We start from the raw sequence: 27,224 nt of genomic DNA, 5'->3' as shown, positions 1-27,224 counted from the left end.
AGTGCGTATGTGGGCTGCAAATCTATAGCCTTCCGAGAGTGCAAGGGACTGTGGAAACTGCATGGGCTTCTGGTGCAGAACACAGGGCCTCTGTCTGACCTCTGTCAAGGTTCAAGACTGCAGCAACTCAGACACACACATCCCACTATCTTCAGCACCAGTTGTTTTTCCTCGGAACTTCAAGGTATCTAAAAGTCATTTCAGGAGGCCATCTCTTCCTTTCCTTCAAGCATTTGCCTTGAAAGGCATTACTCAGGTCATTAACTCTGTTTCTCACTCAGCCCATCTAGAAGCAGTTTTGGGGCAGCTGGCTTTTTATCTAATGCCTTCATCAGGAAACAGTTCCTTTGAACACCATTGGATGTGGGTGGGTGGGTAGGGGATGGGGCCTAGTCTGGGTGGTTGGAATATAGGATTTCCCAAGAAGGCAATCAGGGAGCAATAAGAGCCTGCAGGGTGTGCTATGTGACTTGGGGACTTAACGTTGTTTGTTTGTATTTCTGGGCTCTATTGTGTTCCATTTATTTATGTGTCTATTTTTATGTCAGTGTTATATCTTTTTGATGGTTGCAGCTTTATAGTATATCTTGAAGTCAGGAACATAGAGTGCAAGCTCTACTTTTCACCTGCTGACTCCCTCCCTTGCCCCCTCCATATCCCTACCAGAGACCTCGGAACTGTACCAGCTCTGTCTGCTGACCATTGGTCCTGAGCAGCAAACCTCTCAGCTCTGTTTTGTTCTCGGTGGCCCCAGGTACCTAGAATATGCAGGGTCCTGTAAGTGCATTGGGATTTACAAAAAAGAAGCCCATTCCCTGTGGCAGTCCTCTGAAAAGCTAGAATACTAAATGCATGTTCCTACTCTTTCCCTTTTCAGGGAGAAGCCAGGCATTGGGGATTTCTTCCTGCTCATTATGAGCTGAGTTAGGGGGAGAGGCTATGGCCAGCCAGTGAGCTTGTGCTTGTTCAAATTATCATTTTTATTCTCAGCACCTCCCAACCTGACACCTTTTCCTATTAGGGCTTAGATTCAAGCAAAACAGAAACCAGTCCCTTGGGCAGCTACCCAACTCCCAAATGTCTGAAGGTTGCATGTATATATTAGCCTTCCTCTTCCTCCCCAGGGAGAAACCCAGAACTCCGAGTTTTCTCCTGATTGTGCCACATTGAGCCAAGGGGAAGGATGATGGTGAGTGCCACAAATTTTCTTACCAGTTTCAATACAGCTAGTTTTGTCCTCATCTGGGGTACAGGTACCTCTTAATTGTTTCTGGATATGTCACAAAGGGAATTTGTCAATATATTGTTGTTAAGTGTCTCCTTGGGGAACGGAGGGGTTGGGCTTCTTATCCTGCCATCTTGTTGACATTCTGTACTTTATGTTTTTAGGGTACAAAATTCAATAATATGATTTAAGTTGATATTATTTGAAAGGTCTGTCTTTATATTTTTCAAATATTTTCTCTGGAAATCAAGAGAATTATGTTAAATTCTTAAGAGATTGAGTTATTATTTTCTGCTTGTATTTCAAGCTATTTTTGATGAGTATATTTCAAATTTATGGGATTTTTTAAACTTTATTAAAGTCTGAATTTATAGAATATTAAAAAATAGAAGTGATCCATGTAAAGTTTTTTTACCTTAGATTCTAAGCACTTTGCCTTAGAGTCTACTGATTGAATACATATATTTCAACCCCTGCTTTATTTTATGTGTTCGCTTGAAACATATGCTATTTTTAACCTTTCTGTATGATAGATGCTCTTTAGATTATTTTTTGACCTAATTAAAATCTGTCTTTTAATAGATGAGTTTAAACCAACTGTATTAAAATCCATTATATATATTTTAAAATATATATTTTGAATATTTTTAATATTCTCAAGGACTTGAGAAGTATATCTTATGGTTGTAATTATACAAATACAACTAAGGTGATTTCCTTAGCTTTCAAAACATTTCCTAAACATTAAAACCCCAAATTTAACATTCTCTAGTTCTGTTCTACAGAAAACAAGAGTCTGATAGAACTGTGCTTTGTTCACATCTCATCTTTATAACATTAGTTTGTATCCTCATATTGTGATTTTTAAAATTATGTTCCCTTCTAATTTTAATTTTACCACATTCAACAGTTGAATGTTGAGTTTTATTTAAATTAAAAATCACTTAGCATCAACTCTACTTTTACTGCTCATTCCATTCCCTTCAGTTCAAAAATTTCTGTTTTCAAATACTTAATTTTGATCTCTGGGCCATCTGGAGTCTATCATCAAGAAGAGTAAATGGGCATATATTTCTTAGCCCCTGTTTAGTGTCTTTCTCCTGTCTTCACATTTATTTAAGTCAATTTGACTGACTTTATCTCCTTCTCTTCTAAATCTCCATTTTGAAATAGTTATGTAGTGCCATTTTTTCCCCATATAATATTACAGAAGGACCTGAGGAAAAAAAATTGACGTTTATTCTTGTCTATTCTATTTTTTTGAAGTTGGATATTATTAGATTTTACTTTTTATATTCTGCTGTTTTCATCAACTCCAGCTCCTTTTAAAAATTTTAATTCTAGTAAAGTGTTCTATTAGTTTCAGGTGTCCAATATAATGATTCAACAATTCTGTTACTCAGTGCTAATAAAGATGAGTACCCTTAATCCCCTTCACCTATTTCACCTATCCCCCCACCCACCCATCTTCCCTCTGGTAACCATCAGTTTGTACTCTACAGTTGAGAGTCTGTTTTTTGTCTCTTTTTTTTTTCTTTGTTTGCTTGTTTCTTAAATTCTACATGTGAGTGAAATCATACGGTATTCAGTTTTCTCTGACTGCCTGATTCCACTTAGCGTTATACTCTCTAGCTCCATCCATATTATAAATTACAAGACTTCATGCTTTTTATGGCTAAGTAATATTCCATTGTGTATGTGTGTGGTGTGTACACACCACATATTCTTTATCCATTCATCTATTAAGGGACACTTAGGCTGCTTCCATAATTTGGCTATTGTAAATAATGATGCAATAAACATAGGGGTGCATGTATCTTTTGAGTTAGAGTTTTCATATTCTTTGGGTAAATACTCAGTAGTGGAATTACTGTATCATATGGTAATTCTATTTTTAATTTTTTGAGGAAGCTCCATACTGTTTTCCAGAGTGGCTGCACCAGTTTGCATTCCCACCAACAGTGCAGGAGATTTCCTTTTTCTTCACATCCTCACCAACACTTATTTCTTGTATTTTTTATTTTTGCCATTCTGACAGGAGTGAAGTGATATCTCCTTTTGGTCTTGATTTATATTTCTCTGATGAGTGATGTTGAGCATCTTTTCATGAGTATTGGTAATCTGTATGTCTTTGGAGAACTGTCTGTTCATGTCTTCTGACCATTTTTAAATTGATTCCAGCTATTCTATTGTGTTTTATTTTCAACACCTGTTTTCATGACTTCCTGATGCTATTTCAAAAAGTCATGTCTTGCCTGACATTGCTGGACCTTTTAAGTTAAATTTGGGTTAGCTTCCATGTGTAGAAATTCTTCTTGGTCCTCTTATACCCAGTTGGTAGGTGAATCTCTTTCCAACAGACACTTATATGGGAAGTTCTCACGCAGTACTAGCCTATGTCTGCTTTTTGCCCTGTTCCATAGTTTGGTTCTTTAGAACTTTGAAAGAGATGGTGCATTTTCTATATCCCCCAAGTAAAGTATAGTTCTTTACCTCTAGATTCCATATCTCCTCGGGTGTCCTATTCCCAGGAGGGGGAAAAAAACTTTCAATAGCTTTCATGGTGTTGAAATATCCATCTGAATGTAGAAAGTAAGATACTACGACAGATGGGATGTGGCAATTTTTCTGGATACACACCTTGTTTTTTTGAACCACTGGAGAAGAAGATAGAAACAATATTCTTGACTACTTTTTGCAGGATTGGTGGATTATTTATTGCCCTTCTCAGGAAAATCTTCCATTTTTGTAATTTATAGAAATTTTCCTAGATTTTGACAATAATTGAATGATCACACTTCTGTCTTGCTATGAGATTTTGCTTGTTTTTACAGTTTTAATATATATATTAGTGAGAAATTGAGAATAGCTCTGTTTTGAAGAAGTAGCCAGTTACTTTTATACATCTCTCATAATGTAATAGTTTTGAAGATCATGGTCTTCTATAAAGTAAACTCACTTGCCCTTATCAAGTAATGCTTTCAGTGTTCCCTAGTAAAAACCTTAATGCAGCAATGAGGAGAAACACTTACAGTATGATGTTTTCTCTATTGCTTGTATCTTCCTGCTTTCCTCATCTACATCATACTACTCCATCAAGTGTCAAATGACCTATCATTATGAGTATTTTTATTACTGAACTCTCAAAATGTATTCTTGATAACCCAAATTGAATGCTCTGAAATTATTTTTGTCTTCTGTTTCATATGTATAATCTTGATTCCATGACTGGAATTCTTTGACAATAGGACATCTGTATCATGCAATATTAACTTAAATATTCTTTGAATATGCACAGAATTGCACTAGACTTTGTAAGGATATTTAAAATAAACTATGGAACTGGTGCTTTTTTAATATCCAATAAATTCTTTGTAGGTATATCCATAAAGACTCAAATCACTGCGCTGTAGAATAACAAATTATACATTCGATGTGATATTATAGAATCAAGGAGAGAGAAATGACATTTTCAGGTGTTAATCTGGCAGTGGCCTTAATGATGTATGAGGCAGCCAAAGGGTTCAGAAGTATTTATGGACTGATGAGTGAGAAAGTACCTTCATCAGCTGTTTGCAACATCCCAGGCACATGCTTGTTGGGTTAAAAAAATTCTTTAAAAATCACTAAAGAAAAGATGAAAAAAATGAGCGAGGAGTTGACAATTTACTAGATTTATGAAGGGCAGAAATGATTGTGTTCCTGGGGTAACCTATTTCAGATGTCAAGGCAACAAAGCTGCTAGCAGCAATATATTTTCATCAAAACTAGCTTTGCCTGCTTAGTAAAGCTTCATAATTATGCTGTTCAATTAAGGGAATAAAATGATGCTGAGTCATGTTTGAAATCTGAATGTTACTCAGCAGGTATCAGATTTTTGTCTAAATTACAAGTTTGTGACTGGATTCTATCTTTCCCTGTAGTCTTGTTCTTGCCTATCTGAGTGACACATGATAATGTGATTAATTACTCTAATTTGTCTTCAGGAAATCTTAATTTCCTAGTTTCAAAATAGATAGGTTGTATCTAACAAATACACAACTAGTTAATAAGCATATGTGATATGCTGCATTTACTATAATGTAATCATGCAATGAAATCAGGGTTTAGCAAATTAAAACACAAATGCTCAAATAAGAGTAACAAAGACTAGAAATGGTGCTTTCCTTCTAGGTTTCTTTGCACTGACAGCATTTGAATTTAAATGTCAGATAAAATTTGACCATCACATTTATGTATTAATTCCATGCCTATTTATATTTCATTTTGAGGTCTGCTTTCAGTTTTAAGACTCAGAGAATCAGACTAAATGCTCTTTAACACACTTAACACAATCTAACCAGTATTTCCTTTTTCTGTCCTTGAAAACAGAGCAGTTAGCAATTTTGCAGGCTTTGTGGCATAGCTTCCTGGAGTCTCAGAGTTGGCTTTCATTGGACCCTTCTGCTATACCTCCTCCATTTTTTTGGTTTGGGAAATGCAGCATAGATTTGTTAAAGGATTTGCCGGTATTCAAGTTTGTAGTTTCTACAGAACCCATATTGAAACCTACATGTGCTTTTGTTTTTGTTTTTGTTTCTGTTTATTAAACATTTTTGTTTAAATTCAATTAACATTAATGTGTTACTGGTTTCAGAGGTACAGGTCTGTGATTCATACATGTGCTTTAGATCTCGTTTATTTAATTTTAATTTTATTTTATTATGTTAGTCACACTAGTTTTTTTTTCCTTTGCCCATTTTATGTTAATCACCATACATTACATCATTAGTTTTTGATATAGTGTTCCATGATTCACTGTTTGCGTATAACACCCAGTGCTCCATGCAGTACATGCCCTCTTTAATACCCATCACCAGGCTAACCCATCCCCCCACCCCCCTTCCCTCTAGAACCCTCAGTTTGTTTCTTAGAGTCCATAGTCTCTCATGGTTCGTCTCACATGTGCTTTAGAAGATGTGTTCCAGGGGCTTGCCAGGGGTCAATGTTGAGTTAAATGATGTAGTTTTTAATGTGCACTATTAAAAACTAGGGAAAGATTTTCCTGAATCTAGTTTTTCGGTCTCCTAGATCTCTAATCATGGCTTTGAAGTGATTCATTTCCACATTTAGTACTTTGTAACACATCGTTTGGGCCACGACACTCAAACTCATTTGGGTCCTTCTTTCTCTTACGTACTTTGAGCAACATGATCTTTTAGTGTTTTTATTTTACTCTTTACAATGAGAAGGCTATGGTCCTGGCTTAAAAAAAAAAAAAAGTATTTAGTTTTGTCTCTTTCTTATAGGCCGTCTTTTTTTCTATCCTTCCCTTAAACTCCTTACTTGCTCTTTGTTGTGGTCTTTGGTTTTATGTAGGTGTTTGTTGGTCTCTGCTTGCTTATCTGTTCATTTGTTTGAGCTTTAACCCATCTTGTCTTATTAGCCTCTAAAATTAATAGAGGCAGGTATTTCACCTAGTTGTATGGCTCTCCTGACATTTTTTTAATGCTTTTTGAAATATTAGCTTCTCATAGAGGTCTATTTGCAATCACATGACATGATGTTATGTTGCTTGCTAATTTTCATTCAGCCTAGCCACTTTCATATTTATGGTATTTGAGATACTTAAAAATTGTACTGTCAAATATGCTTTTCTAGTTTCTCTCCTCCATTTAAATCAACCTCCTTTTAGCCTTGGCTTTATGCCTACCTTTCTTCAAACATTTTTGGAATTCATTTCTTAAAGTTTATGGTGTATGGGTGAATAGTCTCCAGGCTTCTTTTCTTTAGTATTACAGATCTATGATCAAAAAAGTTAATGTTTAATGTTTATGCCAACATCTAATGACAACAAAGGGTTATTTAAATTTTATTTTTGATATTGACAAAGATCGAAAGACATAACATATGGATTATGAATGTATTGATAATTCTAATTTCACAAAGTGGAACTATAAATCATCTTCAAGGGAATTTTGACCATGCTAATCACATTTTATATAAACACACTTCTTTTTTTTTTTTTTAATTTATTTATTTGAGTGAGAGAGAATGAGAGATAGCATGAGAGGGAAGAGGGTCAGAGGGAGGAGCAGGGAGCCCGATGCGGGACTCGATCCCGGGACTCCAGGATCATGACCCGAGCCGAAGGCAGTCGCTTAACTGACTGAGCCACCCAGGCGCCCCTATAAACACACTTCTTCCAGGTTAGTGATTTCAGTTTCCAGAATTTTTTCCAGTGGAAATATTCTTTGAAGTACATATATGAGCAGGGATACTCTTCTATCTTTGTTTTGAAATTTTCCATATTATAAATAGTTGGAAAATTAGGTTGTAGTCATAGAATAATATTGTTAGAAGGAATGAGATACTTTAGTATTTTGTCATAAGCCTTTCCAAATTCAACATTCTGAAAGTCATATGGATATTTGTAAGTTTAGATCAAATAATCCTACTTCTAGCAATAAGGAATTCTAAGGAATTCACCAGAGGAACCAGTAAAAACATGTGCAAACTGTGCATGTCCAGATCATCAAAGAGCAGTAAAGAATTAGCCTAAATATTCAACAATTTGGAAATGATTAAGTTAATCATGGTTTACCTATTAGTGTGATATAATAGAGATAATAAAATAATTTTTAAAATTTAAATTCAATTAGCCAACATATAGTACATTATTAGTTTCAAATATAGTGTTCAATCATTCATCAGATGAATATAACACCCAGTGCTCACCACATCATGAGCCTTCCTTAATGCTCATCACCCAATTCCCTCATCCCACCACCCACATTCCCTCTAACAACCCTCAGTTTGTTTTCTATACTTAAGAGTCTCTCATGGTTTGTCTCCTTTCTGACCTCTTTCCATTCGTTTTCCCTCCCTTCCCCTATGATCCTCTGCACTGTTTCTTATATTCCACATATGAGTGAAACCATATAATTGTCTTTCTCTGATGCTCAGCATAATACCCTCCAGTTCTATCCACACTGATGTAAATGATTAGGTATTCATCCTTTCTGATGGCTGAGTAATATTCCATTGTGTGTGTGTATGTGTATGTATACACACACCACATCTTTATCCATTCATCTGTTAATGGGCATCTCGACTCTTTCCACAGTTTGGCTATTGTGGACATTGCTGCTATAAACATTGGGGTGCAGGTGCCCCTTCAGATCACTACATTTGTATCTTTGGGGTAAATACCTAGTAGTGCAATTGCTGGTTCATGGGATAGCTCTATTTTTAAATTTTTGAGGAAACTCCACACTGTTTTCCAAAGTGGCTGTACCAGCTTGCATTCTCACCAACAGTGTAAAAGGGTTCCCCTTTCTCCACATCCTTGCCTATATTTGTTGTTTCCTGCCTTGTTAATTTTGTCCATTCTGACTGGTGTGAGGTGGTATCTCATTGTGGTTTTGATTTGTATTTCTCTGATGCTGAGTGATGGGGAGCATTTCTTCATGTGTCTATTGGCCATTTGTAGGTCGTCTTTGAAGAAGTGTCCATGTCTTCTGCCCATTTCTTGACTGGATTGTTGATTCTTTGGGGTATTGAGTTTGATAAGTTCTTCATAGATCTTAGATACTAGCCCTTTGATATGCCATTTGCAAATTTCTTCTCCCTTTCTGTTAGTTTCGTTGACTGAAGCTTTTTATCTTGACGAAGTCCCAATAGTTCATTTTTACTTTTGTTTCCCTTGTTGTTGGAGACTGTCTAATAAGTTGCTGTGGTCAAGGTTGAAGAGGTTGCTCCCTGTGTTCTCCTCTAGGATTTTGATGGATTCCTGTATCACATTGAGGTCTTTCATCCATTTTGAGTCTATTTTTGTGTGTAGTGTAAGAAAATGGGCCAGTGTCATTCCTCTGTGTGGCTGTCCAATTTTCCCAATACCATTTTTTGAAGAGACCATCCTTTTTCCACTGGATATTCTTTCCTGCTTTGTCAAAGATTAATTGACCATAGAGTTGAGGGTCCATTCTGGGTTCTCTATTTCATTGATCTATGGTTGTTTTTGTGTCAGTACCATACTTTTTTTTTTTTTTTTTTTTGAGTGGCTACTACTATTTTCTTTTTCTTTATTCTTATGTTAATCACCATACATTACATCATTAGTTTTTTATGTAGTGTTCCATGATTCATTATTTGCATATAATACCCAGTGCTCCATTCAGTACGTGCCCTCTTTAATACCCATCACCAGGCTAACACATCTTCCCACCCCCCTCCCCTCTAGAACCCTGTTTGTTTCTCAGAGTCCATAGTCTCTCATGGTTTGTCTCCCCTCCGATTTCTTCCCCCTTCATTCTTATTTTTTTCAGAGGTACAGGTCTGTGATTCAACAGTCTTACACAATTCACAGTGCTCACCATAGCAAATACCCTCCCCAATGTCTATCACCCAACCACCCCATCCCTCCCACCCCCCACCACTCCAGCAACCCTCAGTTTGTTTCCTGAGATTAAGAATTCCTCATATCAGTGAGGTCATATGATACATGTCTTTCTCTGATTGACTTATTTCACTCAGCATAATACCCTCCAGTTCCATCCACGTTGTTGCAAATGGCAAGATTTCATTCCTTTTGATGGCTGCATAATATTCCATTGTATATATATACCACCTCTTCTTTATCCATTCATCTGTTGATGGACGTCTTGGCTCTTTCCATAGTTTGGCTATTGTGGACATTGCTGCTATAAACATCGGGGTGCACGTACCCCTTCGGATCCCTACATTTGTATCTTTGGGGTAAATATCCAGTAGTGCAATTGCTGAATCATATGGTAGCTCTATTTTCAACTTTTTGAGGAACCTCCATACTGTTTTCCAGAGTGGCTGCACCAGCTTGCATTCCCACCAACAGTGTAGGAGGGTTCCCCTTTAACAAGTCAGGAAATGACAGATGTTGGTGGTGATGCAGAGAAAGTACCATACTGTCTTGATGATTACAGCTTTGTAGTAGAGCTTGAAGTCTGACATTGTGATATCACCAGCTTTGGTTTTCTTTTTCAACATTCCTCTGGCTATTTGGGGTCTTTTCTTGTTCCATGCAAATTTTAGGATTATTTGTTCCATTTCTTTGAAAAAAGTCGATCGTATTTTGATAGGGATTGCATTGAATGTGTAGATTGCTCTGGGTAGCATAGACAGTTTAACATATTTGTTTTTCTAATCCATGAGCATGGAATGTTTTTTCCTTTGTGTCTTCCTCAATTTCTTAAGTGTTCTCTAGTTTTTAGAGTAGAGATCTTTTACCTCCTTGGTTAGGTTTATTCCTAGGTATCTTACAATTTTTGGTGCAATTGTAAATAAAATCAATTCTTTAATTTTTCTTTCTTCTGTCTCATTGTTAGTGTATAGAAATGCAGCTGATTTCTGTGCATTGATTTTTTTTAAAATTATATTTTATTATGTTAATCACCATACATTTGTGCATTGATTTTTTTATATCCTGTCACTTTGCAGAATTCCTGTATGAGTTCTAGCAATTTGGGGGTGGAGTCTTTTGGGTTTTCCACATAGAGTATCATGTCATCTGTGAAGGGAGAGAATTTCACTACTTCTTTGCCAATTTGAATGCCTTTTATTTTATTTTATTTTATTTTATTTTGTCTGATTGCTGAGGCTAGGACTTCTAGTACTATGTTGAACAACAGTAGTGGGAGTGGGCATCCTTGTTGTGTTTCTGACCTTAAGGGAAAAGCTCTGTTTTTCCCCATTGAGAATGATATTTGCTGTGGGCTTTTCATATATTGCTTTTCTGCTACTGAGGTATGTTCCCTCTATCTCTACAGTGTAGAGAGTTTTAATCAAGAAAGCGTGCTGTATTTTGTCAAATGCTTTTTCTGCATCAATTGAGAGGATCATAAAATGTACAAAGTGGGAAATGTTTTTGGCTATAAATTGCTAAATCATGCAGAATACAATATTGTGTGTGGGGGGTATGTGTATATATATATAGATAGATAGATATAACAGTAACCATATGTAGAAAATGTTAAATCAGTGGGATCATGGGTATTTTCTGAAAGTCACTTAATATGGTGTAGATTTTTAAATAACAAAAATGAATAATATATTAGAACTTAGGCATTTAGGAACATTTTGGGACAAAGAAAGTCTACTATCACTCTTTGTTCCACCTTAGTTACTACAGTATTCGCCTATTTTTCTCTCCTCTCTTTATGAAAATGTTCCCTACTCTGCTTCCTACGTTTTATGTACTGTATTTTTATGTACTATTTTCTATACCACTGTATTCATTGATATATTGTCTTTTTACCTTCTCAATGTCCATTAATTTAAAAAAATGCACATATCACTTATGAAGACTATTTTTCTCCCCAAGATTCAATGAAATATATACATCTGATTTAACTTTTTAAGTTCTCATCCCATTTTTTTTAGTATAGTTGATGCATAATTTTACATTAGTTTCAGGTGTACAACATAGTGATTCAACAACTCTACCTTATGTTCATCACAAGTGTAGCTACCATCTGTACCCATATGGTGCTATATAATACCATTGACTATATTAACTTTGTTACCTATGCTGTACTTTTTCATCCCTGTGGCTTATTCATTCCATAACTAGAAGCCTGTATTTCTGCTTCCCTTCACTCGTTTTTCCCATTCTCCAACCCTCTCCTCTCTGGCAACCAACACTTCGTTCTCTGTATTTATAGGTCTTTCTGCTTTTTGTTTGTTTTATTTTTTAGATTTAACCTTTTTAAGGTATATTTTCTTTTAATACTCATTCTTTGTACTTTATGATATTTAAAACCTCTTAACCTAGTTTTAATTTCAAATCCACATTATTCTGTTTCTTAAATTTTTTTCTGGCCAGCAAATGTGGTTTTTTGCAAATCAAGATCTTTCTCCGGCTCTCTTCCCTTCCACTAGATAATTTTCTACCTTTTCCATTTATATCCATTTCACATATGGGTTGGGTATTATCCACGAAAGAATTTAGAAGGTTGTGCTGATAGAAAATAAAAAGTGAGGGGCACCTGGGTGGTAGTCAGTTAAGTGTCTGATTCTTGATTTCAGCTCAGGTCATGATCTCAGGGTTGTAAGATTGAGCCCCATGTCTGCCTCCACACCCACTGTGGAGTGAGCTTGGGATTCTCTCTCCCTCTGCCCCTCCCCATCTAAAAAATCAGAAGTGAAAAAAATGAATTGTAATGTTTATATTGTGGCCCACAAAGTAAGGTATGTTCTTACATTTCCAGGATAAAAAAGCATGCTATAGTGAAATGGTCAGGGGTAGCAACAACTTGGTTTCTCAGCAGAATTATAGTTTTGTTTGGTTTTGAAAATAATTAGGAAGCTACTGTCAAGTGTTACTAAGATGATTAGCATCATTGTACATATTTTGGTTAGATACTTACCTTTAAAAAGTACAATTCCTTTTCTCAGAAAGGAAGGTGGGACACTTGGGAATTTAACTGACATCCTTTGAAATATGGAGAGAAAGTGATTAAGATTGTGTTGATTGATGCCTTCTGGTCATCTTGACCAGATTTGCAAATAGGCACATATTCTTACTTCAATCAACATCTGCTCAATGAGATGAGCAAAAATCAGTTATTTGGATCATGAAAATAGTTTGTGGGATGAAAGTGGTTTAAGTGATTTTTTTTTTTCACTACTTTAAAATTAAAAATTTAAAATTTTTTATTTGCATATATTGGCAGTGTTACATTAGTTTCAGATGTACAACTTAGTGATTTAACAAGTTTATACATTATGCTATGTTCACCTGAAGTACAGCTACCATCTGTACCTCTGTCCCATTACATCATTACTACAATATTATTGACTGTATTCCTTGTGTTCTGCTTTTTATTCATTTGACTTACTCATTCCGTAACTGGAGGCCTGTATCTCCCTCTCTTTCATTTTGCCCAACCTCCAACCCCTTTTTCCTGTGGCAATCATCAGTTTGTTCTCTGTATTTATAGTTTTTTTTTTTTTTTTTTTTTTTTGGATTGTGATTCTGCTTTTTGTTCGTTCTTTTTTTTTGTTGTTTTTTCCTCCATTTGAGTGGACTCATATGGTATTTGTCTTGCTCAGTCTGACTTATTTCACTTAGCATAATACCCTCCAGGTGAATCCATGTTCTCTCACGGCATGATTTTATCCCTTTTTTATGACTATGTAATATTCCATTGTGTATCTACACACCAGTTTTCTTTTTTTTTTTTTAAAGATTTTATTTATTTATTCATGAGAGACAGAGAGAGAGACAGAGGCAGAGGGAGAAGCAGGCTCCCTGCGGAGCAGGGAGCCCGATGCGGGACTCGATCCCAGGACCCTGGGATCATGACCTGAGCCGAAGGCAGACGCTTAACCGACTGAGCCACCCAGGCGTCCCTACACACCAGTTTTCTTATCCACACTCCTCTACTGATGGATACTTAGATTGTTTCCATGTCTTGGCTATTGTCAGTTTGAACTGTGTTTACATTTTCTCTGAGTAAATCCCTAACAGTGGAATTATTGCATCATATGGTATTTCTATTTTTACTCTTGCGGAATCTCCCTATTGTTTTCCACAGTGGCTATACCAATTTATATCTTCACCAGCAATGCAGGAGGGTTCTTTTTTTCTCCACATCCTTGCCATCACTTGTTTCTTGTCTTCTTGATTTTAGCCATTCTTAAAGGCCTGAGGTGATATCTCCTTGTGGTTTTGATTTGCATTTCCCTGATGATTAATGACGTTGAGCATCTTTTCATGTGTAGGTCATCTGTGTGTCTTCTTTGGAGAAATGTCTATGCAGGTCCTCTGCCCATTTTTAAATCAGATTTATTTTTTTAGTGTTGAGTTGTATGAGTTCTTTATATATTTTGGATATTAACCCCTTATTGGGTATATCATTTGCAAATATCTTCTCCCATTCTGTTGGGAGGTTGCCTTTTAGTTTCATTGTTTTCTTTGCTGTGCAGAAACTTTTTCCTTTGATATTGTCCCAGTAGTTTAATTTTACTTTTGTTTCCCTTGCTTTAGGAGACCTATCTAGAAAAATATTTCTGTGGCTGCTGTCAGAGAAATTTCTGCCTTCATTCTCTTCTAGGATTTTTATCACTACTTTTTAACTAGATGAATTGGCAGACTGAGGACACACTTTCTCTTTGGTGTTGGAGGCAGGAGTAGTATATCTGGTTATCAAGGGCTTAGGCATTTTGCTACCAGTATTGTAAACAGGAAAGGGGTCTTAGGTCTGAATAAGGTAAAAAAAAAAAAAATAGTACCCCTGAAAAGGCTGTACTCTCATCAAAAGGTTGGCCAACAATAATCTGCCACAGCACGTAGAATTGCCAAGAAGGTTTCTATATCAAGGCTTTGGGTTCTTGACTGGGGGTGGGGGAAGGGTCACCTGAAAATTAAAAACCTGAATCTATATTCATGTTTAAAATTTAAATTTATACTATTGAAAAGTTTTAAAACCTTCTTTGTTCAGAAATGACCATAAAAATATAGCTGGATAATAATTCTTGCACTTATGGAAGAAACAAAAGGAAAACCACTCTGGAGGAATACTTCCACAATGTAGACCATTGGAATTCACACACAAAAACAAGTGCTGATGAGGAGGAGTTCTCAATTAGAAATTTTAAATGTTTGATCAGTTGTTCAATATGAGTTAGATTTGGAAGTCAAAATAGAAATTTGGAGCTCCATGAAAATTAGAATAATACTCTGAAAAACATAAAATAGTTATGTTTGAATGATTAAAACATAAAAGAACAGATAACTAGGAAAAAAGCAAATAGAACTTTGAGAAATGAAAAAATAGCCATTGAAGTGAAAACTAAACAGATTAAGTAGATTAGGTATATCTGAAAAGGAAATTAATGAATTAGAATGATACCAAGCAAATTACCTGAAAGGAGATTTAAAAATAAAAAAAAAAATAGTATATAGGAAAGAGGACAGAATGAGATGTCTAACGTGCATAATAAAGATTGTGAAAAGGAGAATAGGGAAGATGGAACATAGGCAACATTTGAATAAATAATGGTTGTGGATTTCCTAAAATTTATAAAAGATGAATCTTTTGATTCAGAAGTTATAATTCAGAAGACAAAATAAATTTTAAAAAATTGTGTATAAGCCATAGAACGAAAGAAGTGATAAGGTGAAAATCTTAAATGCCAGTGGGGATAAGAAATTATAATTAGAACAGTTTAACTAGAAATAATTACCAAAAACATAAAACATACAAATATTTGAAAATAAAGGAATACATTTTTATGTGAGTTTTTTTTGTAATAACTGCTAAGATAGAATTCATATCCATATAATTCACACATTGTACAATTCAGTGGTTTTTGTTATAGTTGTACAGCTATCATCACAATCAATTTTAGAGCAGTTTTATCACCTCTGAAAGATAATCCACATCCTTTAGGTATCACTTCCAATTTCCTGTTGCATCCCTTAGCCAAAGCAGTCACTAATATACTTTCTCTATTTTTTTTCTAGAAATTTCATACAAGTGAAATCATATAATATGTGATATTTTGTCACTGTTCTTTCACTCAGTATAATGCTTTTGAGGTTCATCCATGTTGTATGTATCACTACATCATTCTATTTTTATGACAGAATTATATTCCATTATATGGATATATCACTATGCATCATTCATCAATTGATAGACATTTGGGTGGTTTCTACCTTTTGGTTATTTTGAATAATGCTGCTATGAACATGTGTTTATAGGTTTTTGCATGGAAAGGTTTTCATTTTCTTGGATATGTACTTAGGAGTGGAATTACTGGGTAAAATGACAATTCTACCTTTAACTTTTTGAGGAAGTGCCAGATTGTTTTCCAAAATGGCTGCATAATTTTGCATTCCCACTGGCAGTGTTTTGATTTCTCCATATCCTTGCCAATACTTCTTATTACCTTACTTTTTGATTATAGTTTTCCTGGTGGGGGTGAAGGGGTATCTCACTGTGGTTTGGATTTGCATTTCTCTGATGATGAGCGATGTTGAACATCTTTTCTTGTGCTTTTAACCATTTATATATTTTCTTTGGAGAAATGTACATTCAGATATTTTGCCCAGTTTTTAGTTGTCTTTTTATTTTTAGGTTGTAAGACTTCTTTGTTCTAGATACAAGCCCATGATTAGATAATATGGCTTCCAAATATTTTCTCACATTCTGTGGGGTGTCATTCTTTCTTAGTAGTGTCCTTTAAGGCATAGTTTAAAATGATGAAATCCAACTTATCTTTTTTTTTTTTCTTTTGTTGCATATGTGCTTTTGGTGTCATAGCTAGGAATTCATTGTCCTATCTATGGTCATAAATATTTATCCCTATGTTTCCTTCTAAGAGCTTTATAATTTTGGCTCTTGGTATTTATTTTGAGTTAATTTATGTATAAGTGAGATAAGGGTTCAACTTCATTTTTTTTTTTAAGTGGCTATCCAGTTTCTCCAGTACAATTTGTTTTAAAATAATACTGTTTCCCCAAGGATGTTGACATCCTTGTTGAAAATCAGTTGACCATAGAGACATGTGTTAATTTCTGTGCTTGAAGTCACACTTTTTTTTTTTTTTAAGATTTTATTTATTTCACAGAGAGGGAACAAAGGAGGGGGGAGTGGGAGAGGGAGAAGCAGGCTTCCCATGGAGCAGGGAGCCCGATGAGGAGCTTGATCCCAGGACCCTGGGCATGACCTGAGCCCAAGGCAGGCGCTTAATGACTGAGCCACCCAGGTGCCCCTGCAGTTATATTCTTATGCCAGTACCACACAGTTGGGATTACTGTTGCTTTCTGATGAGCTTGAAAATAGAAAGAGGGAATCCTCCATTTTTGTTCTTTTTCAATATTGTTTTGTCTTTGTTAGGTTCCTTAAGTTTTCATATAAATTGTAGGATCTGCCAATTTCTACAAAGAATTCACTTGCAATTATGATAGGGATTGCATCAATTCTATAGATAAACTTTTGTGAATATTGCCATCTTCACAGTATTAACTCTTCAGATATATGAAGATGGGATTTTTTCTTTTTTTTTTTTTTAAAGATTTTATTTATTTATTTGAGACCGAGAGAATGAGAGACAGAGAGCATGAGAGGGAGAAGGGTCAGAGGGAGAAGCAGACTCCCTGCCGAGCAGGGAGCCCGATGCGGGACTCGATCCCGGGACTCCAGGATCATGACCTGAGCCGAAGGCAGTCGCTTAACCAACTGAGCCACCAGGTGCCCGGGATTTTTTTTTTTTTTTCATTTCTTAAGATCTCCTTTAATTTCAACAGTGTTTTCAAGATAATTCTAGCTATACTACCTTGGTGAAAATGTAGAGAATCTGATACACTGCTGTATAGAGTGTAACTGTATCATTTTGAAAAAAACTGGCAGCATCTAATAAAGTTGAACACTTACATATCTTATAGCCCAACAATTCTGCTCTATATAAATATACACAGATCTGCAACATAAGGGATGTGTAAAGTTCAAAACAAAAATATTTGTAATAAACTGGAAACACTAAAGTCCATTAAAATAGAATGGATAAATACATTGAGGTGCAGTTATAAATGAATATATCATAGAACAGTGACAAAATGAGACAACTGCTTTAGTTAACACTGGATAAATCTTAAAAACAAATGGTACAAATGAGACACAAAAGAATGTAAGATTTCACTTAAGTGATGAGGAAATTTTATATGTAATAGGCATAAGTATCAATGATGGAATAGCTTTTTGGTAACTAAATGTTAAATTTGTCATATTGTAAAGTATAAAATTAGATATCTATACCACAATATGTAAAAAATTTTGAGAATTTACGACCCAACCCAAATCAGAAAAGCAAAAATTCAGGGGTGCCTGACTGGCTCAGTTGGTAGAACATGTGATTCTCAAGGTCAGGGTAGTAAGTTCAAGCCCCACATTGGGCAAGGAACCTACTTAAAACACACGCGTGCACACACACACACACACAAATTGAAAAGCTTAGAGAAAAATAAGAGAACCCCCTTATGATATTAGATTAGGAAAGGATTCATTAAAATATATACACATATGTGCATATGCTTTATAAAGTATAGCAATGAAGAGAATGATAAACTTAATCACATCAATAGGAAACACTTATTTGGACAAAGAGTAAACAAAATGAAAAAAGGCCATGTACTATTAGGTACTTGTAATCCATACGACTGATAAACAATTTTATAGATTATATAAAGAACTTCCAGAAATCAATATGAAGAATTAGCCAAGAAAATAGAAAGATTGACAAAAGGATGGAAATCTGCAATTTATAGAGTGAACCCAAAAAGAGTGTGTGTGTGTGTGTGTGTGTGTATGGTGTGTATATATATAAATGGTTAACCTTACTAATAACCAGAACTGCATATTAAATATTCCTCACTCAGCTCATTAGACTGGCAAAATATAAAACCTGAAAACCTCAAGTTTTTACTTCTGTGTGGGAAAAGAACTTACACATTGCTGGGGGGAGTATACATTGGTATATTGAATGTGGAAATTAAAATGGAATTATTCAAAGAAGATGAAAGATATATGTACATAGTAGTTCTGACTTTTGATGTTTTATTTGACATACTCTTAGATGTAGGCCCAAAGAGATACATACAAGAGATTTTCATGCCAGTGTTTGCAACAGTGAGAAAAGAGAGCTAACCAGAGTATCTCTTAGAACAATATTAAAAAGTGTGATGTAGTCCTATGGTAAAATGCTACAGAGCAGTTATATTAATGAACTAGATCTATAGGGATTGATATGGGTAAATTTTAAAAACTATGAAGTAAAAAATGGCAATATGATCCACTTGTAAATACTTTTAAAACCTTACAAAACAACAGATACTACTTTTGAAAACATACATTCTTAGTAAAAATAAAAAATTCTTGGGAATGATACATGTCACCTTCTAGTTACTGGGACCTACATGTTGGGAGTCATCCCATTTCCTCTTTTCCTCATGACCAATATCATTTCTAGAGGGAAATGTTCTAGCTCTGCTTCAAAATATATTCATTATCCAACAACTTGTACCATCCTCACTGGTCTGAGCCACCATCATCTGTTTCAATTTCTTCCTAATTCGTCTTTGTGAGTCCACTGTTACTCTTTCAATCTATTCTTCACATCAGAGTGTTCCTTTTATTTTTTTATCTTGAAGGTTTTTTTTTATTTCAAAGACTATATAGCATATGTTAAATGGACTTCATTTATTTTTATTAAATTTTTTTATTAAGTTACTAGGTGTTATATGCAAACAATGAATCATGGAACACTATATCAAAAACTAATGATGTAATGTATGGTGATTAACATAAAAAAAGTAAAAAGCTTCACTTGATTACACTCATCATCTAACTGTATTTCCTAACATCACCTTTGCTCGCTCTGCTGTGGTCCCAGCTCGTTCTCAAAATATGCAAGGTAGGGGTGCCTGGGTGGCTCAGTCAGTTAAGTGTCTGCCTTTGGCTTGGGTCATGATCCTTGGGTCCTGGAATCGAGCCCCATGTCAGGCTCTCTGCTCAGTGGGAGACTGATTCTCCCTCTCCCTGCCACTCCCCCTGCTTGTACTCTCTCTGTTAAATAAATACATAAAATCTTAAAATCAAAAACCAAAAACCAAAAAAAAAAAAATATGCAAGGTAAACTTTGGCCTTAGGGTTGTTTTTTGTTTTTTGTTTTTTTTTTTTGTGAAACATTTAAGTTCTACTCTCTTAGGTAATTTTAATTGTAGAATACAGTGTTATCAGCTATATTCATCATGTTATATACATCAGATCATCACACCTTATTCATCTGGTGGCTGGAAGTTTGTACCCTTTTACCAACCTCTCACTATTTTCCCCCACTGGTCAGTCCCTGGCAAGCTACTCTTCTATCTGTTTCTAGGAGTCTGGCTTAATTTTTTTTTTTTTTTTAAAGGATTTCACGTACAAGTGACAGCATGCAGTTTTGTCTTTCTCTGTACCTTATTTAAGCAGCATAATGCCCCCAAAGTTCATCTATATTGTTGCAAATGGTAGGATTTCCTTTTTTCTCATGGCCAAATTGTATTCCATTGTATATTTTATCCCTTCATCTTTTGATGGACACTTAGGTCATTTCCATATCCTGGCTATTGTGAATAATGCAATGATGATGGGAGTGCAAATATCTCCTAGACATCCTGTTTTCATTTCCTTTGGATATATACCCAGAAGTAGGATTGTTGGATCATATGGTAGTTCTATTTTTAATTTTTGAAGGAAAGTTCATAATGTTTTTCATAGTAGTGCACCAATTTACATTCCCACCAATAGTACACGCAGGTTCCTTTTTCTCCACATCCTTACCAACACTTAATCTCTTTTTGATGAAAACCATTCTAACAGGTATGAGGTGATAGCTCACTGAGGTTTTGATTTGAATTTCCCTGATGATTAGTGATACTGAGCATGTTTTCACATGCTATTGGCCTTTTGTAGATCTTCTTGAGAAAAAATGTCTATTCAGTTTCTTTACACATTTTAAAATTGATTCCTGCCCCCCTGCCCCCAATTGAGTTGTAGTTCTTTATATATTTTGGACATTAACCCTTTGTCAGACATATGATTAACAAATATTTTTTCCCCATTTCCTAGGTTGCCTTTGCATATTTTTAATGGTTTCCTTTGCTGTGCAGAAGCTTTTTAGCTTGCTGTAGTCCGATTTATTTATGTTGCTTTTGTTTTTGTTTTTAGTGTTAAATCCAAAAAAATCATTGCCAAGACTGATGTCAAGGAGCTTACCTTTATGTTTTCTATTAAGAGTTTTATGGTTTTAGGTCTTAAACTTAAGGCTTAAATCCCTTTTGATTTTTATGTATGGTGTAAATAAGTGGTCCAGTTTCATGCTTTTGTCTGTGTCCAATTTTCCCAACACCATTTGTTTAGGATACCATCCTTTATCCATCATATATTCTTGTCCCTTTTGCCATAAATCAATTGACCATATATGCATAGGTTTATTTCTGGGCTCTCTGTTCTGTTTCATTGATCTATGCATCTATTTTTTTAAGCTGATACCATACTGTTTTGATTATTATAATGTGTAATATATTTTGAAAGTATAACACTTACAGCTCTGTTCTATTTCAAGATTGCTTTTGCTATTTGAGGTCTTTTGTGGTTCCATAGAGATTTTAAGATTGTTTTCTATTTCTGTGTAAATATGCCATTGGAATTTTGATAAACATTGCATTAAATCTGTAGATTACTTGGGGGTGGCATGGACATTTTAACAGTATTCATCCAACCCATGAACACAAAATATTTTTCCACTTATTTGTGTCTTCAGTTTCTCTCATCAGTGTCCAATAGTTCTCAGTGTACAGATCTTTCATTTCTTTGGTTAAATTTATTCCTAAGTATTTTTATTTTTTTATGCAATTGCTAATACTTTTTCTTAATTTCTCTTTGATAATTGTCAGTGTATGGAAATGCAACTGCTTTTTGTATATTGATTTTTGTATCCTGTTAAAATCATTTATGGTCTGTATTTCATTATTTCTTCTCTAATCTTTATTTCCTTCTACTAACTTTCAGCTTAGTTTGTTCTTGTTCCTTATAGTATAAAGTTAGATTTGAGAGCTTGCTTTTTTTTTTTAATGTAGGTGTTTTATTACTTTAAATTTCCCTCATAGAACTTTGCTATATAAATTTTGGATATATTGTATTTCCATTTTCATTTGTCTGAAGGTATTTTTTGATTTCTCTTTTGATTCTTCTTTGACACATTGGTTGGGCCCTGTTCTTTGGCAACAGCTACAAAAGCTGGAGAACCAGACATGTATCAGCCCCTCCTCACGGAGATATTGGTGATTTGAAGTGGGCTCAGGTAAGAAGGCAGAGGTGGTATCTGCTGGCTTCCCTGTTCTCTAGGGAGGATTGCAGTCAGTCCCTAGCAGCATGTTGATTAGAGGACTGACCCTCAAGCAGCAGCTTTTAAAATATGCAAATAAGCCTCTTTCAGGGAAAGATGGGGAGATGGCTATTTTTGTCTGCTCTCTATACTGAGCCTGGGTGGGATAGCCACAGTGAGACCTGCTAAGTCCCTCAAGAGCTGTTTCTTTGCTGTGGTCTTCTGGGTCTTATAGATGCAATTTTGTTGGTTTTCAGAGCTAGGTGTTCTTGGTCCTATCCTCAGGTAATCTGTAAATTGTACATTCGAGCACTTAATAGATCATGGGTATGTCTTCAATATACCTGATATTTAGACATATTAAAAACATGCATAAGTGTGTTTAAAAAGTCCTCAAATCATCCTTGCTTTTTCATTGCTGTTACATTTTTCTTCCCTCTCTTCTCATATTCTCAGGTGCCCATCCTGACAGTATTCATTCTTTCAATAATGTCATTTGTATTTCTTGGGATGGACGGATTGTCACCTTCTTGAGGTCATGCCTTTTTGATTTTATCCTCATTCATATAAAATGTTCCTGGTATATATAAAAGAATAAATATTTGTGTAAATGAATAAACTACAGCAAAGTGTTCTGTCATCTTTGTGACAGTCTTGGGAGATAGCGTATCATATTAGGTAGACTTTGAGGGCCTGTAGTATCTCTCTGCGAAAAAAAGCTCCCCAAATGCTGGAATTTCAGACACTGTAATGGGGAATATCACAGAGTTCATGGGGGATCACATATCACACCAATTAGGTTGCCATCAACTTTATTTACATGGATAGTTTTTCTTGATAAAGGTAGAGGTATAACTAGTTGATGCCAAATCTGCATAGATTGCTCACAGACTAGTTAAGATATTTACATATTTGGGTTTTTGCCAGGTCATTTTCCCCCAATAAATCCAAAGTAGATTTCCCATCCCTTAAAAAAAAAAAAAAAAGTTTCAGAGTAAGTGAATCTGGAGTTGATGCATTGCTATATTATTTTAGTAGAATTTAGTGTCTGTAAAATGCATTTCCATTAGTGGCATCTGATGATAGCATTCATCTATTTGAGAGGTGTGATAATGCTTAAAGTGAGGGCAGTTCTACACTCAGCTGTTTTTCTATGTGTGATGACTGTAAGCTGCTTTGATCTTTTAGAGAAGTGACAGAATTCTTCTGGCCATAGAAGAGAGACCACTATTGAGATTGGCAGACCTTATTTCTTTCTCTTTTATTTTGTCTGCATATTTATTTCTCCCTTGTTTTTTCCTCTTTGTGCGCTGAAAGAACATTTTCTGAAGCAGTGGGATCAAGGAGCTTCATTTCCATCCTTAATGAAGTTATGCTGTATGGTTTCTCAGGAAATCACCGGAGGCTTTATAAACTTTGCTTTTTAATTCAGATTTATATAACATACTCAACTTACTGTCTGACCTAAAATTTGAAATATGAGAATATCATTCTTTGAGCAAATATACTATAAATCAGGGCTAATATCCCCCTCTTGACTAAATTCCTTGGAGGAGGGGAACAAAGAATGACTTATAAATTATAAACTTCTAGTTATTTTGTGTGCTCCAGGCTTATTTGGAAAAAAATTTCATTTTATAAATGGCTTATGCCCTTGGCTATTTTACTGATGTGACTGTGATAATTTAGAAAGGAATGTTACAGTCGTAAGAAGGATAAGATAATAGTAACATTTCACCACAGCCAGTGCCTGAAAGAATTCTGTCCTTGAAAATTGCCACCCATCAGTTAATGAGCATTTGGTACATAGCAGGTACTGTGCTATATGCTTTATATATATGGCTTCAAATAATCCTTAAATACAGAAAACATTTTAAGGATTGTATATGTGCTATTGTCATTTTACAGATGAAATTCAGGGGAAGTTAAATAACTTGTCAAAGGTTTTAAAATGAATAAGTAACAAAGCCCTTGTTCAAATCCATTTTTCTTGACTCCAAAGACCACTCTTTTAATACTACAAGATATCGCCGCCTTTTATTTCCACTCACTTTCACTGTCTTGATAATGGATTATAGAAAGCTATACATATTCTGTTTTATGAGTATGAAAGAGATTTATCTCCCCTTTTATATAAAATCTATGGTGACCTATATTCTTTGCAAGAGAATCTTTTCTCAATTGACTATATAATGTGACCAGAAAAAAAAAATAGGTGGTATGGAAAATTGTTAGCTCACTAATTGATTGTTAGTATCCTTCAGAAGATTGGTTTCTTCAGAACTTAGACAAGGAAAAAATGCTTTGAAAGGAAGTTGAGATACCATTTCTAAAATCACAATTATTTTGTTTTGGGTTTGCTCAATGGTTTTTGGTGGTCAAACACTCTGGAAATAATACCATTTTTAGATTCTCTCACTGCATATGAGAATTCTTCCTTGCATCACGGGAAATGGACATGATTGGCATTTGAAAAATGTGTTGGTCTCAAGAACAAGTAAAAGTCTGAACAACTCTAAACATTTACCATAGGATTGTACTAGATCACGGTATTGCTGAGAGGAAAAAATTTCCTTTAAACCAAAAATGTGTTAGACAAACTATGTATCCTGACTCTGATATTCTTATCTTTTAATAAATTCTGTAAGGAGAATAAAAGATGATTGTTATCTCCTAAAATTGATCCAAACCGAAATGATCTCTAAACAGATTGTTTTATAGTGTGGAACTGTTGCTCACTGGTAGCATCATTTGAAGGGTGCTTAAAGGCCTCCTATGTTTCTACACCTATTAAAATTCACAGAAGTCCTCTCTTACACTGTTAATTTGTGTTGAATATTTGATAATTACTTTAAAATTACACTACATCAAACCAAGGTAAGATCCTTCATTTGATTATTAATTAAGTACCTCTATTAATTGACTTCATTTAGATTTTAAATTCAGTGGTACTTTTGAAAAACCTGAGGCAGTTCATAGTAAAAACCTACAAATCACAAAGACTCCTTCCTAGAAGTTACATGTGTCAGCAGGAGTAGCATCTCTGAATAACGGACAAGAGGTAGCCAGACAAGTAGTTATGGAAGATAATTGTTGACACAAAAGAGCAGACCTCAAATACATATTGTTCTCTGGGGGAAGATAATTTAAAAAAATACAGTCAGGAATGCATTGTGCCCATCAAAACCCACCTTACCACCACAGTAGTAGAACATAGAGACTGAGAAAAGCAGGAAGACCCTGGACTGCCAAAATAGAAGCTATTCCCATTTAATGAGCAACTGACAGCAGATAACTTATAAATTAGATTGAAGGAACTAACATCTTTTATCAATATCATTGGTAAAGATTCTACTTTAATTTAAATTCTAATTTAAGTCATGGCATTTGCAACGATAGATAATGTTTTACAATTTAAATTCAGACACATACACAGATGATTGTAATGTGTGTGACAAAATACTAGAACATATGCTGGGTGCTATGGTAGAAGAGAGACAGGCATAAGCCAATCTGATGGAAGTGTGGGGTAATAGAGAAATCTTTCTGGAAGAAGCAATGCCTGCAATAGATCTTGAGGACTGAATAGCATTTATTTAGACAAAGAAGGAATGTTTTTCAGACAAAGGGAATTTTGTGTGTAAAGGGAATGAAAGAGCATGGTGCATTCAGAAAAGTGAAAGTTGTTCAGAATGGTGGGAATTTTGAATGAAGAAGATTGGGAAGGTAGGACGCTAAGGGAAGATATGAAGCTAGGGAAGGAGACAAGAGCAGATTTGGAAGGACATTGAGTGCTGTGTTAATGATGTTGTTGTTGTTTCCCCTGAGTGTGATGTCATGTTATTAAAGAATTTTAAACAGGGAAATGATGTAATTATATTTTCCATTTTAGAATTTTTTTTCCAGAAGCATTGAGAAGAATGACTTGAACAAGCTATGTATAAGAAGAAATCTTTTGACTATCTTGAAAAAGTTTTAATTAAATGAAATCCTGAAGATTAGGAAGAGGCAGGAGAGCGCTGGAGATAGAATGGAGGAAAAAGAAATGTTAAAATGTAAATGTAAAAGGCAATGTAAAAGGCAATTGGCTGGATATTGAGGATAGGGGGGAAAAAAGAACGTTGGAAAACATGGTGGACAATAGTGGTGCTCACTCAAAAAGCTAATGTGGGAAGGGAGCTATTTGGGCAGAGGGAATGATGGACTTTATTTTAAAGACATTGACTTGAATTGCTATGGCATATCCACCTGCAGATGTCCAGTATGGAACCTACACATACTGTATTCATGAGTGAGAGCTCACAGAAAATATAGATTTTAGAGATGCTTCATGGGTATGAAGTATATAACTCAGACAAATGAGAAAATGCAAAGGTTGTTGGCAAAAATTGGTAAACCTAGGGAGTGGGCTGGAGGAAGAAAATGTTGGGAGTATCACTAAAAGGCTACACAGAAATTTGATTGCAACTAACAGAAAGCTGTCTCTGTCTCCAGAATTCACATATAATGCACTTTTAATTCATCAGTTTCAAACTAAAGGAACAAGAGCTGAAAGTAAATTGATTGGTCATGAGTCACCAAGTATCTCAGTGTTAGAATTATATTAACAATCTGGGTATATTAGCCAGACTTTCAGGACTAGCAGATGTTGCTGGAAGAAAGGACATGGAGGGAGAGATGAACACCAGGTGAAGGGCCCACAAAAACACTTTTGAAAGACGAACAACAGGAGTTGGTAATAATTTAAGGAACAAAATAAAGGGGGGTGGGGACAGAAGGCTTGGGGCCTGAAAGCAGTAAAAAGACTTGATTTCTCATTGCCTTAGCTCAGCAAAGAGAATCTGGTGTTCTAATACTATACTCTGGCTTCTTAGTAGCAAACCACAGCCAAAGACATTTAAAGTTTTGTCTGGGGGGAAAAATGGGAAAAAATTATACCTAGGAAGGAAATTATGGTAATATGCCTATTGTCTTAAATCTTTTGAAGTCTTATAAAACTGATGTATTAACTAACGTGGTTTCCAAGTAATAGACAGATGGAAAGGTTTAGAATTATGGCTATAAACCAGATCAACAATACATTATTCTAAATATTGAGGCTCAGTAAGTTATG

This window comes from Mirounga angustirostris, unplaced genomic scaffold (assembly GCF_029215605.1).
Source record: "Mirounga angustirostris isolate CCGP_5_RB_7025 unplaced genomic scaffold, mMirAng1.0.hap1 SCAF_13, whole genome shotgun sequence".
NCBI classification, from domain to species: domain Eukaryota; kingdom Metazoa; phylum Chordata; class Mammalia; order Carnivora; family Phocidae; genus Mirounga; species Mirounga angustirostris.
The sequence above is the reverse complement of the archived record's forward strand: the minus strand, read 5'-3'. Positions refer to the sequence as shown.